Source organism: Chiloscyllium punctatum, chromosome 20 (assembly GCF_047496795.1).
Source record: "Chiloscyllium punctatum isolate Juve2018m chromosome 20, sChiPun1.3, whole genome shotgun sequence".
In the NCBI taxonomy this organism is placed as follows: domain Eukaryota; kingdom Metazoa; phylum Chordata; class Chondrichthyes; order Orectolobiformes; family Hemiscylliidae; genus Chiloscyllium; species Chiloscyllium punctatum.
In genome coordinates this window covers 19,446,935-19,462,705 of record NC_092758.1, presented here as the reverse complement: position 1 = coordinate 19,462,705, position 15,771 = coordinate 19,446,935, and the positions used below count along the sequence as shown (strand labels likewise).

The window sequence follows — 15,771 nt, the reverse complement described above, 5'->3', positions numbered from 1 at the left end:
GGAATCCATTTTGAAACCTGATTATCCCCTTGAAGAGCAATGCCAAGACATCTTGATGTAATGTTTCCTGAGCAAGGTGTGGCTCCCAAGACCTCAGAGACAACTGCACACGTCATGAGAATGCTAGATTGACAGTCATCAGAACATTTCCACACTTTATCCATTTTACCCTGAAACACTTGGGGTTGTTGTGATGGTGCTTGTCATTGAACAAGTATTCCACTCAGAACCCATAGCCTGTGTTTTGAGGCCATAAGTTCAATTCCAATACTGTATGTAACCACTGCTCACTTTTGTAAAAACCATCTGATTTATTGATGTCCTTTAGGGAAGAAAGTCTGCCATACTCACCTGGTCAACATGTGAATCTAGATCCACAGTAATGTGGTTGACTCTTAAAATCCCTCTGGGCAATTAGGTGTGGACAATAGATCCTGTCCTGGTCTGCAAATCTCACATCTCACGAATGAATGATTTAAAAATGACCAACAATTATAGATCAGAAATGTCTTTGTTCATCCCAAGGTGAATCTCTGTATTGAGAAATTCATTCTCCTTTTACCTGGTGTGAGGTTTTTGGGTGAGTTAGAAGGGTTTGCATTTATATTTTCATAATATAAACTGTGCTAAGCAGTTTTGCACCTCCATCAAGTAAGTTTTGTTTTGTAATAAATCAATGATTTTGTTGCTTTTTGAGGAAGAATAGAATCACAAATTGGATTTTAACCTACTTCTGAGTCAATTGAATCTGTTGGAAAGCCATTGAGGCATTATAAAGTGAATTTGAAAAAAGAAAGCATTTTTGTAGTGGAGGCTTGAAAAAGCAGGACTGTTTCATCAAGAACACATGAAGAATGCATTAGCCTCTGCTGCATGAGACTACTACCACCACCACACCCCCTTATGCCCTAGGGTTCATGAGCTTCAGAAGACCAGCTTTCCTCACCCTCCCTGAACCTAAGTGATTGTCAACAATTGCCTTTGCCTGTATTGTTTTAGTCATGCAGTGTCACTGTCAGATTATCAGGTACTGTGTAGCAAGCTTCAGTGTAATTATTTTTAATTACCATGTTCAGACATGTCACGACACACCTCTGAACCAGATGGGACTTGAACCTAGATTCTTCTGCCCCAGAGGTAGGGACACTACCAGCATGCCACAAGACCCACCCTTCTTCTTCTGGCATGTGGTCTCTCTGACACCCATTTTTCACTTGCTGCTGTCAGCTAGTTGCCACTTTCTGCTGGAAACCTCCCGTGTAGGAAAAGAGAAGGATGGAGACAGAGAGTTGTCTTACTTGTAAATTATTCTTTTCCAATTTCCACCCCAGGTGACGTTCTTCTTCCGATGATCCAGACTCCAGCTACACTGTGATTTCACTAAGACTGGCAGCCAGCTTGGTACCTCTTTCAAGTAGCCATCCTTTACGTAAGAGTTATTCAGTCCCTTTTAATGAATTGTTATTTTAATCCCATTTTCCAGCACATAACCCACAGCCTTGACATCCCAAGTGTACATCTAATTCTTAATTCTAATACTTGTTAAATGTTATGAGGGTTTTTGCCTCTACCATCTTTACAGGTCGTGAGTAGCAGATTCCCTATGGTTTCTTTCTCACATCCCCTCTAAATCTCCTGCCCATTACCTTAAATTCATGCTCCAGATCATTCATCTTATCATTTCCCGACAAGGGGAAATGTTTCTTCCCACCTACGCATCTCATAACTTTATACATCTCAGTCATGTCCCCACTTAGTCTCCAGTGCTCTAAGGAAACTAACTCCAGTCTATCAGTTTTTATTCATTATTAAAGGTCTCCAGCCTAGGCAACATCCTGTTAAATCTCCTGTGACCCTCTCCAGTGCAATCACATCCCTCCTATAACCTGGCTTCCAGAACTGCACACAATACTCTAGCCGTGGTATTACCAACATTTTATACAGTTCCAATATCACCTCTTTGTTCTTAAAGTATGTGTCTCAGCTGATAAAGGTATGCTTCCCCAATGCCTTCTTAACCAGTTTAACTATCTGTTCCACTACCTTATGTGTACATGCACACCAAATCTAATCATGACCTTAACTAGCTTTCTTATAGTTTCCAACTTGCATATAATTCTCAAGAGTGGGAATATTGGCTGATACTTCCAGCCTTGCTCGCTTGGAGATATTGACTCAGAGTAATCATTATGGCGAATACTGGGAATGTTCATTGTCACTTTCCTAGCCCTCAATGGTTCAGCACAGAGAGCCCTCATCTAACATTTCCCTTTTTACTCTTATGTAATCTGAGCATCTTTTTAGTATGTTTTCTTGATTCACATTTGTTTTTCCAGATTAGCATCATCCCATGTTAATGCCATCTGACATCAGGATCTGTTTAGCGCTATGAGAATTCAGAGTGAGAGAGATAAAGTGAGAGACTTGTGGAATTACCAGGTCAATAGCTCAAGGAAATGTACTTTGTTGCCCCAGGTAGAGGTACTTGACTCTCTGGATTTGCTCAGTGACTATTTGCAAAGGAGCAGTTGTGTTTTGCTCTACATGAGAGAAAAGTCTGAAACGTTGGGAATGTTTTAAGTCAAAATTCTTGAGCAAAATGGTCATTTTATATGATTATCTAAAGTCTGGAATTTCTTTCCAGGAAATCAAGTAAACCTAAAATAACAAATTAGCAACAGCAATATATCAAGGAGAAGTTACTTGCATGCTTGAAACCATTTTTTTGTGTGTTCTGTGAAAATATTTATTTACATTAATAGCAATCATATATTCAGCATTGTATTTTTTAGATTACTTACAGTGTGGAAACAGGCTCTTTGACCCATCAACCTGCCAAAGCACAACCCACCCATACATTTACCCCTTTGCCTATGACTACAGGCAATTTAGCTTGGCCAATTCACCTAACCTGCACATTTTTGGACTGTGGGAGGAAAGCAGACACCCAGAGGGAACCCACGCAGACATGGGGAGAATGTGTAAAGTCCACACAGTCAGTTGCCTGAGGCAGGAATTGAACCCAGGTCTCTGTTGCTGTGAGGCAGCAGTGCTAACCACTGTGCCACCGTGCAAGCTATTTCAGCTAGGAATGCACAAAGCTGCAAATGTATGGGACAGTATTTCAACTTATGTATTAGTCTTTCTGGGCAAGATAATATCCAAAGGTACTTAACATTCCCTTTAACATTACTCCCTGTATTCTCACCAAAAGCCACTTTACTGATTCTGGGTAGTGGAATCAAAACGTTAACCCACAAGCTAAAAGGGCCACTGTGCCCCTCCAACCTGTTCTACCATCAAATAGATTCATCTGTACTTCAGGCAGCGTGATTCCACATTGGACAGTCAGTTTACCCACGAAACTATTATTGGGGTTTTTAGTGCACTGGACCATTTCATCAAGAAAGGTAATCGGAAACAATTGACTTTACTAATCTAACAAAAAGAAACGATTTGGAGATGCCGGTGTTGGTCTGGGGTGTACAAAGTTAAAAATCACACAACACCAGGTTATAGTCCAACAGGTTTAATTGGAAGCACTAGCTTTCGCTCCGAAAGCTAGTGCTTCCAATTAAACCTGTTGGACTATAACCTGGTGTTGTGTGATTTTTAACAAAAAGGTCGTTCCTGGAGCGAGAATTCTCGCTTTAATAACAAACCTGTTGATTAGTTTATATATACATTTTGAGTTGCAGTGTTTCATGCACCAATGAAGGATTGGCTGGCAGGAGCTGGCTCCCCTCCAGGTTTGACGAAGTTCCTGGAGGTTCCAGGTTTTGCATCTTGAGGTTAGCTTTTCCCATGACAGTCGGTGCGAGGGGGCTCGGCGTTCAAGCGAAAGTCTCGAGAACACTGGGAGAGGCGAGGCGTGGGCGGACCAGCACCAAGGGCTCTTTTTTTTCATTCATCAAAGATGAGAGTGAACGCTGCTGGCCGTCTGGAGTGCTGAGGGGCTGGGAGACGCGAGGATTTCAGGCTCGCATTCCTGCTCAGGGACATTCCAGGAAGGAGTTTGAACCAGGTAAGCAGTAACATTGTCAGATAGCCGAAAGTTGCCATTGCTGCCCCATGCTCAGACATGTGGGCTTTTCGGGAGCTATGCTGGTCAGCTAAACTTTAGGAACGGGCAGTTGTTGCTGGACATTAGTCGAAGCCACAATTAGACAGCGGCTCCGTTGAAAGTGTGTTCTGTGCAACTTGGGATTCAATTAATTTACCTCAGTGCATCGAACTGGACGAAAGAACAATAACGAAACTATATTTTCTTGCAAGGATATTTCAGTGCAATCTGACTCAAAGCAAGTGCAGCTCAAAAACGAATTTTGAAATATATAGGGAGTTGGATTTAAAGTTCGAATCTGGAGCGGTAGTCAAAGGAGGCGGGGATCAGTCAGTCCATGTGTTCCGAGATCCAGAGAGGTCTAGCAGTAAAAAGGTGGGGGATGTGACTCTGGGTGAGTTTTGCTTTCAACTAAAAAAGTCTCATTTAATTTTGGTTCCGTCACTAAACTGGTTAGTTTGCGATTGTGGCACCCGTCAGCTCCCGCACTGCACCAACCTAGGGGTTACCAAGTGCAAAAATCGAATTCCAACGCGATTAGTTGGCATCGAAACCTTGCACTCGCTCACCAGTTTCCCACGAACAGACAGAAGCCAACCCAAGGTAAAAACAAGGACTGCAGATGCTGGAAACCAGAGTCTAGATTAGAGTGGTGCTGGAAAAGCACAGCAGGTCAGGCAGCATCCGAGGAGCAGGAAAATCGACGTTTCGGGCAAAAGCCCTTCACCCTACTCTACACATATTCTGTGGACGATTTGGAGAAGGCGCTGTTGCACGTAACAGTGTTTTCTGCAATCTGCTCAAACTGAAGTTTGACCTGAATTAACTAGAGTTGATGAGCTATCTCCATCTCTTTTCACTGATTTCATCCTTGCTTAAAGCTCCTTCACCTGAGCTTCTGAATTGAAAATAATAAACTCAAATGAAAAATTAAATCAGAATATACATATGAATAAAACTAATGCAATAAAGTAAGGAATATTCTTTGGGTTACCAGGGACCAAGAGAATCCTCATAACAGCATGATATTTCTGTTTCTCTGTTATATACAAATAATGTTGAAATGTTTCCCAGGTGCAGTGAAGTTTTATCCTGAATCATTAATAGAGTATTGGGTAACAAGGACTTGAACATATATATTTTTGGAAAAAAATGTGCCCTATTAAAATATAAGCAAGAAACATTTCCCATGTTTTTGCAAATGAGTGTTGTCAAGCTTTTGGGAAAGATACAACATTATCAGCACCTTTGGGAGCAGTGAGTTTCCTTCTTGAGATTTAAAATGTTTAAATTAATTTTCTTTCATAACTGGCAAGGCGATAATCTGTTACCCATTCCCAAATTCCCCTAGAACTGGTTGGCTTGTTCGGCCTTTTGAGGGGGCAATGAGAATCGCTATTTTGCCCGAGGTCTGAAAGTCAGACAATGTAAGGACGTAATATTCCATTCCCTGAAGAACATTGGTCAATCAGATGGGTCTGAGTGACAAATTGGTATTAGCTTCCTTCACTCACTTACTGAGACAGCTTTCAATCCCAGATTCACAAACTAAACTCAAACTTCCCAACATGCTAAGTTGGGACTATGTTGAGAATTAGAGTCATAGAGATGTACAGCACGGAAATGGACCCTTCGGTCCAACTCGTCCATGCCAACTAGATATCCCAACTCAATCTAGTCCCATTTGCCAGAACTTGACCCGTATACCTCTAAACTCTTTCTATACATAAACTCATCCAGAAATGTTGTAGTTGTACCAGCCTCCACCACGTCCTCTGGCAGCTCATTCCATACACGTACCACCCTCTGTGTGAAAAAGTTGTTCCTTAGGTCCCTTTTCTATCTTTCCCCTCTCATCCTCTAGTTCTGGACTCCACCACCTCAGGAAAAATACGTTGTCTATTTATTCTATCCATGCCCCTAATGATTTTGTAAACCTCTATAAAGTTACATTTCAGCTTCCAATGCTCCAGGGAAAACAGCCTCAGCCTGTTCAGCCTCTTCCTAGAGCTCAAATCCTCCAACCCTGGCTACATCCTTTTAAATCTTTTCTGTTTCACAACATTCTTCTGATACAGGGGAGTCCTAGAATTGCACACAATATTCTAAAAGTGGCCTAACCAATGTCTTGTACAGCTGCAACATGACCTCCCAACTCCTTTACTCACTGCTCTAACCAATAAAGGAAAGCATACCAAACGCCTTCTTCACTATTCTATCTACCTGCGACTCTACTTTCAAGGAGTTATGAACCTGCACTACAAGGTCTCTTTCTCAGCAATATTCCCCAGGACCTTACCATTAAGGGTGGCATGGTGGCTCAGTGGTTAGTACTGCTGCCTCACAGCACCAAGGTCCCAGGTCTGATTCCAGCTTTGGGTGACTGTCTGTGTGGAGTTTGCACATTCTACCTGTGTCTGCGTGGGTTTCCTTCAGGTGCTCCAGTTTCCTCCCACAGTCCAAACATGTGCAGGCCAGGTGAATTGGCCATGCTAAATTGTCCATCATGTTAGGTGCATTACTTAGAAGGAAATGGGGCTGGGTGGGTTACTCTTCGGAGGATTGGTGTGGACTTGTTGGGGCTGAAGGGCCTGTTTCTACACTGCAGGGAATCTAATCTAATCTAACAGTGTATAAGTCCTGCTTTGATTTGCTTTTCCAAAAGGCAGCACCTCACATTTATCTAAATTAAATTCCATCTGTCACTTCTCAGCCCATTGGCCCATCTGATCAAGATCCCATTATACTCTGAGGCAACCTTCTTTGCTATCCACTACACCTCCAAATTTGATGTCATCTGCAAACTTACTAACTATCCCTCCTTTGTTCATATCCAAATCATTTCCAGAGGAACCTCAAGGATCAAAAATCTCACTGTCCTGATAGAAACATTACATCAAAGACGTGTTTCAACATTGAGTGCGTCTTTTGTTTACAATGATTAAAAGTGAATTCGGCTTACTGGACTGCTGCCGAGAACAGTCCTTGACATAGATGGAAGCCCAAGCACCATCTCCAGATGACTGACTGCCCACCCTCTCTTTCTCCCCACACTTTCCCTGGAGCTCTACACAGGGGTGTACTCTAAATCCCCTTTCCCCAGATAATCTCTCCAACATTATCCTGTACAGGGTAAAGGTGGAACCTGTCAAAAAGTTGCAGTAAAAAGTTATGTGTGTGGCTGCAGTTTGTATGCTATTTTGAAACTCATCCCCAAAGGCAGCAGCAGTCTTACTGTTGGTGTCCAGTCTGGCTGTCCCAGAGAGGGGTTGGAGGTAGACAAGGCAGGGATGGGGCGGATGGAGGGCTGGGGGCTCGCACGCAGTGTGATGCTGAATGGGGAGCGGATTTAGCAAGTGCTTGTTGTTTCAATCCCATTTAACTGATGGGGGTGGGGGAAGGCTTCAGCAATGCTGCTGGTCCCTTACACACAAGTATCTGTCTCTGCTCAGAAACAAACCCTGAGACAGAGGGAGCAAGGCAGGCAGAGCAAGGAAAAAGGAAACTTCAGAAAACTCGAAACCCCAGAGGAGAGGCATTGAATCAGTTAACCGAATAATCAATTATCTGAACGAAATATTGCCCGCCCATGTTGGTCAGATAATTGAGGTTCCTCTGTATATAAATGAGGAAAAGTAGTGGACCCAGCACCGATCCTTGTGGCACTTCACTGGTCACAGGCCTCTAGTCTGAAAAGCAACCCACCATCACCACCCTCTGTCTTCTGCCTTCGAGCAAGTTCTGTACGCAAATGGGTCGTTCTCCTTGTATTCCATGAGATCTAACCTTGCTAAACAGTCTCCCATGGCGAACAGCTTACTGAAGCCCATATAGATCATGACTACCTCTTTGCCCTCATCACTCCTCTTTGTTACTTCTTCAAAAAACTCAATCAAGTTTGTGAGACTAGATTTCCCATGCACAAAGCCATGCTGACCATCCTGAATCTGTCCTTGGCTCTCCAAATACATGTAAATCATTTCCCTCAGGATTCTCTCCAATAACCTGCCCACCACCGATATCAGGCTCACTGGTCTATAGTTCTCTGGCTTTTCCTTACCACCTTTCTTAAATAGAGGCACCACGTTAGCCAACCTCCAGTCTTCTGGCACCTCACCTGTGACTATCGATGATACAAATATCTCAGCAAGGGGCCCAGCAATCACTTCCCTAGCTTCCCACAGAGTTCTAATGTACACCTGGTCAGATCCTGGGGATTTATCCACTTTTATGCGTTTCAAGATGTCTTGAAACGCATAATATGGACATTTTTCAAGATGTCACCATCTATTTCCTCACATTCTATATTTTCCATGTCCTTCTCCACAGTAAACGTTGATGCAAAATACTCATTTAGTATTCCCCCATCTCCCGCGGCTCCACACATAACTGCCTTGCTGATCTTTGAGTGGCCCCATTTTCTTCCTTCGTGACCCTTTTGTCCTGAATGTATTTATAAAATCCCCTTGGATTCTCCTTAATCCTATTTGCCAAAGCTATCTCATGTCCCCTTTTTGCCCTCCTGATTTGTCTCTTAAGTATACTTCTATTGCCTTTGTACTCTTCTAAGGATTCACTCAATTCCGTCTTTTTCTTAACCAAAACCTCATAGACAGTGTCTCTGGACTACTATCCAGTGATGTTACCAAAATGATATAAACTTGTTTTCAAAACATAGTCCATTGAAGAAAATTGTAAGTTCCTTTTATAATGGTAGTTAATTCCCCTTCAACATGAAAAATAGTGGTAAATGGCAAGACCTGATGGAAGAGATAGTTGGTCGTGTGACATATTGAAGCCTCAGGGTGTGTACTTCTGTTAGTGATCATCCATATGCCAAAGTATCTTAACTGTGCATTCATGCAGGTTTGCCGATTGAAAGCCAACCACAGCCCTACTTACTAAGCAAAGACAAACCCTTACCCTCACTGTGCAAACCAGCTACTGAGGTTTTGGAGCCTTTTGTTGAGGTTTTTGATGAGTAACTACTGAGATTAGAGGGAATGCTTCATGGAATTATTTTGCAATGGTGCATGAAAGTCAGCAAGTGTGGGAAGATCCAAGAAAAGTCATGGTGACATGGGTAAAAGGTAGAGAGAAAAATGCTTCAAAGTTCAGGCTAAATGACAACAAAAATGTGAAACTTAACAGGTCTCAGATCTCACAGTGTCAAATACTACTTCTTTGTTGCATAGTGCTCCAACAATCATTAGAATGTTTGCTCCAAGTGTCTAGGATAAACAGAATATCCCAGTGCTGTCCAAGATTTCTAGCCTTCCTTCTTGATGTATGTGTTTCACACTTGCAAAAGAACTGTGCTAAATCCTGTTGAAAGCTTCACAGTTTTCATGTAATTACACTGACTCCTCAGTCAGGTCATGGTGTGAACTAGCTATTGAGATTTTGGAACCTTATGCTGAGGTTTTACCTTGGTGGATATCAGCATCAGTGGAATGTTTCATGGGATGTAGACAAACTGTTATCGCTGAGCAAATTACTATTATTTCAAAATAGTCACTAACATCCTTTAAGAAGGTTGCAGAATTGATTGATATTGATTCCAGACTCAGCTAGATTTGAGTTTCTAAGGTCTAAATTAAATATTCAATAGAATAACACTTGTGAAATTTTGCATTCAGCAGTAGTTTGATCCATGCTAACATCATGAAAACTAAAATATTAATATTTATCTACATCTGCAAAATGCCATGTGTCATAGATTGTCAATGATAGCAAGGGGAGAATGACACAAGATGGTGAGATGAACGATGTATCAATAATATCTAGCTGTTGTGTGTAATATTAAAAACAGAGTGCTGGGAAAACTCAACAGTTCTGACAGCATCCATGAAGAGAGAAACAGAGTTAATGTTTCATGTCTTCAGAACATTAGCTAGAATAGACATTGCCCTGAAGTGTTGACTGGATATTGAGTAATGTGAAATGGAAATTGTTTTCTCTTTCTTGCTAATTTTGGATCTAAAATGGAAAGTAGAGATTCCCATACTGATTGTAGTATTGTGCATAGTTGCTCCTTGGTTGCACATTTAGCCCCACATTTTCTAGTGGCAGTACATTCTGTCCCAAGATGATCACACACTTACAAAATACAAAGATACGCAACATAGATTGGGTGCAAGAAAGACTGATCAGTGTAATTATGGATAACAATAGCATTGTGTTTATGAAGAGGAAACATAAAATTTGTGCATGAGGTTTTTATGAAATGTTGCGTATGAAAGGCTAAAGACCTTGACAACATTCCGGCAATAGTATCAATGACTTGTATTCCAGAACTTGCCACAATACAGCTATAACACTGGCACCTGATATGTGGAAAATTGCCTAGGTATGCACTGTACACAAAAAAGACAGCACAAATCCAATCTGACCAATTACCACTCCACCATCTTAGTCTCAATCCACAGTAAAGTTGTGGAAGGGATTATTAACTTTGCTATCAAGCAGCACATGCTTAGCAATAACCTCAATTAGTGTTTTGCCATAACCACACAGTGCCTGGTCTCACTGCAGCCTTGGTTCAAACATGAACAAGAGATTAACTGCAGAAGGAAGATGAGAGTGACTGCCCTTGACATCAGGGCTACATTTTACCAAGTGTGGCATCAAGGAATCCTAGCAAAACTAGCAGCATGCCAATTTGAATTGGGGAAAAACTCTCTATTGGTTTTAGTCATGTTTAGCATAAAGGAAGTTGGTTATGGTTTTTGAACATCCATCATTTCAACTCCAGGACCTCTCTACAGGACATCCTCAGAATAGTGTCCTTGGCCCAAACATCTTCAGCTTTTGCAATGAATTTCCCTTCGCTATAAAGTCAGAAACTGATGATCACGCAATATTTAATAGTATTTGTGACTCCTCTGATACTGAAGCAGTCCATGTCTAATTGCAGCAAAAGCTGGGCAATATTTAATTGTGTGCTGTCAAGTGGTGTGTAAAGCATGTGCTACACAAGTGCCAGGCAATGACCATTTCCAACAAAACAATTTGAACATTACTCCTGAACAGTCAATGGTATTATCATCATTGAAACTCCCATTATCAACATTTTAGGGGCATTACTATTTATCCAAATTTATCGCACAATAATTGATTACATGTTGAAACAAATCATTTTCATTTTGTAAATATAATTTATTGCCCATTTCTGTAATTAAAACCTCTTGTGTACTCCTCCCTATCTTCATCTCAACATTGGCAATTATGTCTTTAGAGACCGAGAGCAGAGGGCTGAGGTAAGCTAACCGAGTGCAGGTGACTAAAATAAAATTCTGCCAATGAAAAAGTGCATTGATCTGCTGTCCCCATGATGATTGCCATGAAGGCAGTAGGAGAGTGGGAGGAGTCAGATGGCTTGGATAGTAATCTTGCCCACAACAATAATGAGGCCAATTAAGGAACTCTTTCAGACCTTGACATTCTTTCCAAAGTTTTCATAGGGGCATTTATCTAATACAGACCCACTAGCTCAAAGATTGCAAGAACAGGGCCATTGATAGTTTGGCTGAAGAATGCAACTTATAAGACTGAGTAAAGAGTTTTAGTGGAATAGAGTGAGCCTATCTCATCACAAAAAAAAGTCAAAAAGATGCTTACAAATATTCACATTCTCACCCTTTCCCAGGTTTCACATCACCATCTGCCCTCTGAAATACGAAAAGTCAGCATGCTTCATTTGTCCTACTTTGAAAATTACTGTCAAAACAGCAGGCACCGTAATAGCTACTGAAGAGAGTGAGAAGGCAACCTGTTTTTCCAAATGCCCACTGCTGCTTCCTCTACCTCCCCCCCACGATTTGATGAGAAGACTCAACTCTGACTAAATTTGCACCTTGCCTTCAGGAACAGGTTTTTATTTCCTGCCAAAGAGCATCCACAAACCCCCCTAAAAAACTCGATTCATCTCTCCACTATGTAGATCTGTCCCCTAATCTCCACGCATGAAGATTCTTTCTTAAACTCGTCTATCCCTTCTCTTTTAAAACTTGCTTTTAGGATCTTTACATTGCCCTCCTTCAACTAGGCTTTTAGTCAGCCCACAGAGTAATTCTCCTTTAGCTCAATAGTCATACTTTCCTTGTACATTTATTGAGTGCATTGGAACATGTTCCTAATTTCAGTGACGCCGCACAAACATAAACCTTGTCATGATGGCGATGTGAATAATTTTAGGTATCTACTTTCAAAAGGGCACTATTGCATTATTGGAAAAAGTGGGAAGTCTTAAGGATTTCTGAGGGAAGGAGGAGCGAAAAACATATCAAATTGCATTTGGTTGCACTGGAGGAAAGGGGACGCAAAGGCAACCTGCTATCCCTTAGCATGGCTGGAGAAGGCAATTAAACTGGGTATTTGCCTCAGGCACAACCAACCCAAATGCAATAGGTATGGAAACTGGCCTTCCAGATAACACAGTTAATATTAAATCAGGTTAAATTCTTTACAAAGGAGCTGGATAAACATTTCTTAGAGGTCAAGATTGAAAATATAAGGACAAAATCATTTCAAGCGTTAGCTGGAAATTAAATGCTCAATGAAACTTGCCAGTATGTGCAACACATGAGATCGAACCAGTTCCATTGAATTTTCTGTATTGTAAGATTGGATTAATAATGTGACTTTTCAATGTGAATTATTTTGAGTGACATGCTTGAGTGTTGCGGCACTTCTTCATTCATTCACGAAATGTGAGCATCACTGACTAGGCCAGCACTTATTGCCTATCCCAAACTGCCCTGGAGAAGATGGTGCTGAACCATTGCAATACATGTGATGATGGAGGGACACCCATCACATACTTCTTTAATGGAGGGACTGAACCTTTAGAGTGATGGTTAGGTACTGATCCAATGGTCCACAGGAGTTAAATTATGAGAAACTTGCACAGAGTTCCAGGGTCTTGTATCCCTGTCTGTTATATCATGCACCTATTTAAGTACCGGTCAGTGGTTGATGATGGGTCATTCAGTGGTGTAATGCTATTGAACATCAAGGAGAGATAGTTAGATTCTCTCTTGTAGGAGAGAATCAGACTGAACACTTGTAGAGTGTGAATAGTATATGTCAGTTATCTACTTGAATCCATAAATCATCCAGGTGTTGAAGTCAGTCTTATATTTCCTGGAATAGGCCAATGAGAATGGTCAAATGGGTCAGTCTTTATGCTTTGGATCTCTATCCAATGACTCATGTTGAAAAGTTTGTTAGTGTGTGTGTGAAATGTGAGATTGGAAAAGTGCTGAGGGAAATCTGCATAAAGACTTTGCTCTTTTGCCATATTTTACAGGTTGCAGCATATTTGCTTGTGACATTATGTAGTAATAGCAGTCCTAGGTAAAATAGTCAGACAAAAATGTTCTTTTGATATGCTCTGATGTTCTGCGACTTTAAGGTATTGTACTGAAATTAGTATAAAGAATTGTACAGTATATCAGAAGAATGTCTGCCTTGCAAAAGGGTTCAGGAAATCCAAATCCAATTCTAAAATGGTTTCGTGAATCTCTCCCTTCTGAAGCCTACTGTTCCTTAGCAGACCAGTTAGTTGCTGCACTTCTTTTAATTGACTAGGAACTCCTTTTGAATGAGCCTCTCCCTATGTTTTAAACCTGATATGTCTGTTTTCTGTAGTTTAGCTGGCAGGCTGCAAGAGCATGTGCATACATGTCTTCAGCAAACCAAAAGGTACAGAGGGTGGAGCATTATTGCTGCAAATATTCAAGTCTACATCGGCACAGCACTGAAGAAAATTGTCAGCCACCTCAGAAAGTTCCGCATCTAATTCTAACAAGGGGAAGGATGATTATCAATGATACAGCAAGGAAATGAGAAAGATGATAATCAAGGTGAAAACTAACATGTAGGAATAAGATACAATAAAAAGTACTCATTAGAAAGGCATAGCAAGCAAATTTAGTAGTGAGATAAAATAATGAACTTGCCAGAAATATGCAGCAGGAAATTTGGCAACAAACTGGGGAAAAAAAAACTTCCAATCATATAGTCTTTCACAATCACAAAATCACAAAGCAAAAATCAACAGCAACAAACAGGATGAAAAGTCATAGGGCCGAAAAAAACCTGCTCATTTATAAGTACTTACCACCTTTACCTGTTTGTGGTACTGGCTGTGAGGGCAATGATATTCTGTCTGATTTGTTGGCTCTTGTTTTCACACGTATTAGTGATACTGGATTCTCCAAATGGCCAACATAGAAGAGAATTCTAGAGGTCAAAGGGTTTCAGATTCCGGCCCTGGTTTGAGTTGAGGTAGATGATTTCAATAGGGGTAAGAATAGTCCGTGCTGCAGTTGCATCAAAGTTAGGAACAGTCATGGGATAGAGAGGGAACATTGGCTATGGGCTCCTTCCCTGACTGGTAACTTCAGGTGGAAGATGTTTAAGCGTGGACATTGAATGAGGCCCCTTTGATACGAGGCTATGATAACTTCACTTTGGAAAAACCAGCTCACACTTGCCATGAGGGGGACCTCAGGAATTACTGCCTGAGGGTGATAGCAGATGGCAGTTGCCTCCCATTGAAATGTACCTGAGCAGACACCTTTATCAAATCAAGGAAGAAAACTTTGAGGGGCAAAGATTAACCTGACTGCCTTAGAGCTTGGCTAAAGTGGAGTAATTGAGAATTTCCAAATGTTTGCCTACTCCTGGCATTTAACAAATTGTAGGAAATCCAATTTAAGTAGTACGTTAATAGTATTTAAATGTTTCCTTCTCAAATCCTATCCTACTGTCACCTGAATCTTGTTCTTGTAAGTGTGAGCAGTTTTGCACAGTATAACAGTGGTACAAAAGAATAAGGATTTGAGAGTTGTGGTTAGATAGTGAGTCACCCAGCTTAGTCAGGGGAGTGTCAACAATACTTAACTGTTTGATAGCAATGCACATGATTACCTATGCTATTTGGCAGGAGCTGTGGTATCCCCCCAGGTGACCACTCCTGGTATGAAGATAAAAAACGCACAACACCAGGTTATAGTCCAACAGGTTTAATTGGAAGCACACTAGCTTTCGGAGCGACACTCCTTCATCAGGTGATTGTGGAGGGCTTGATCGTAACACAGAATTTATAGCAAAAATTTACAGTGTGATGTAGCTGAAATTATACATTGAAGAATTGATTGTCTGTTAAGCCTTTCATCTGTTAGAATACAATGATAGTTTCACTTCTTTCATGTTTAAATCACTGCAAATTTTTGCTATAAATTCTGTGTTACTATCGAGCCCTCCACAATCACCTGATGAAGGAGCGTCGCTACGAAAGCTAGTGTGCCTCTAATTAAACCTGTTGGACGATAACCTGGTGTTGTGTGATTTTTATCTTTGTACACCCCAGTCCAACACCGGCATCTCCGAATCATGACTCCTGGTATGTTGTGTACATACCACCTCTACCTGTATGTGGTGCTGGGTAAGCTGCCTGCACAGTCCTTAACAGTTGTCTGAACATGGCTGTCAGGGAAATTTAATGCACCCTTTTGTGGACAAGGATCTGAAGATCCTGTTGGATGGGATGTCACATAGATGGGATACCTTCATCTGCAGGACCAGCAGTGGAGGCCCGTGACACCAAACCATGCCAGCAGGCTGTGAGCTAGCCACCCGAGTTAAAGCAGTCTCAACCATTTGGTGGAATCCACATCTGTGTCCAGAGACTGTCAATGACC

General features: G+C 41.3%; 1 protein-coding gene across 2 annotated transcripts in view; it reads left to right on the top strand.

Annotated features, from left to right (window-relative positions):
- Positions 1 to 3,366: 3,366 nt before the first annotated feature.
- The window catches only part of LOC140491952 (protocadherin Fat 1-like), a 157,869-nt gene continuing 145,464 nt past the window's right edge, over positions 3,367 to 15,771 (top strand). Inside the window, exon 1 of one of the 2 annotated variants that reach the window (XM_072590458.1) lies at positions 3,367 to 3,410. The gene's annotated coding sequence lies outside the window, so the exon portion shown is untranslated. Of the gene's footprint in view, positions 3,411 to 3,795; positions 4,025 to 15,771 lie in introns of those variants that run through there. The other variant, XM_072590457.1, reaches the window with a different exon arrangement.